Raw genomic sequence first — 1,451 nt, 5'->3', positions numbered from 1 at the left:
TTCCGGGGTCATGACCTGAGGTCCCAGGCGAGAGGGCGGACCCCACCTAGTGACCATGATGGGAATGACAGTCCTGTAAGCGGTCTTGGAATCTTCCTGGACGTGGTGCTGACTGAAGAACACGAATTAGGGAGTCTGCAGAAGCCCCTGTATCAGCGGGTATTTTTCTCTCCTACGACGTGCAAGGCACAAATGTAGAAGGGTTAACGGTAACTTGGGGCAACATATTATCCCAGTGGTGGGTAAAATTGATTGGAAATGGGGGGATTTGATCCGTAATGAGGAACGTGATTCCTCACTGTCCTTAGAGGAAGTCTCCAGTGCAAGGGACGGGCGTGGTGAGGGGAGAGAAGCAAGTGTCAGTGTTGACACCTATTCACTCTTCAGCACCTTACAGTCTGGCTCATCCCATTCCACAGAAATTGTTGGTGAAGCCACTAACTGCTGAAAGATGGACATACGTTCCTTGACATGGATTTCTTTCTTCATTCTGTTTAAGAATATTTGTTTATTTTCCTGCATGGGGCCTTAGTTGCCGCACACGGGGTTCTTCCTTGCAAAGCGCAGAGTTTTCTAGTGGTGGTGGGGCTCCAGAGCACAGGGGCTCTCTAGTTTGGGCGCCTGTGGTTGACTATGAACTGCTCTAGCTCAGTAATTGCCCGCGGTGGGTGTAGTTCTCTGTGGCATGTGGGATCTTAGTTACCATAACCAGGGATCAAACCCATATCCCCTGTGTTGGAAGAGGATTCTTTCTTTTGAGATTTGTTTGTTTATTTGGCTGTGCTGGGTCTCCCTTGCTGTGGCAGTGGGGCTTTCTCTACTTGCAGAGAGAACGGTGCTTCTGTTCTGTTATCTTGCAAGGGCTTCTCGTTGCAGTGGCTTCTCTTGGGCTCAGTAGTTGTGGCGCACAAGGCTTAGTTGCTCTGAGGTATGTGGGATCTTCCCTGGACCAGGGATAGAACTGTGTCCAGTGCATTGGCAGGCAGATTCTTAATCACCAGACAACCAGCGAAGCCCTGGAAGAGGAGTCTCAACCACTGGACCACCCAGGAAGTCCACTTTCCTCATTGTATCATTTTATTTTACTTTATCTATTTTGGCAGTGCTGGGTCTTGGTTGCTGTGCAGGCTTTTCTCTTGTTGCAGTAGCAAAGGCTACTCTCTAGTTGCCACTGAGGCACCAGGAAAATCCTCCTCATTGTATTTTAAGAGCTGCTGTTTCTTCTAGTCCCTTCTTCTTTACCTTCTTTATGCACATATCTCTTAGTGAGACTAAAAATAGCCAGTACTGTACTAACTATACTATTCCTGTGCTTTTTTATAGATGTAGAAACTGGTATAAATAACTCACCTGAGTTCAGTTTAGTTCAGTTCAGTCACTCAGTCTGTCCAACTCTACAACCCCATGGAGTGCAGCACCCCAGGCTTCCCCGTCCAACACCAACTCCCAGA

This window comes from Moschus berezovskii, chromosome 3, assembly GCF_049115385.1.
Source record: "Moschus berezovskii isolate FMDL1 chromosome 3, NW_MosBer_1.0, whole genome shotgun sequence".
Taxonomy (NCBI): Eukaryota; Metazoa; Chordata; class Mammalia; order Artiodactyla; family Moschidae; genus Moschus; species Moschus berezovskii.
This window is presented reverse-complemented; position numbering follows the sequence as displayed.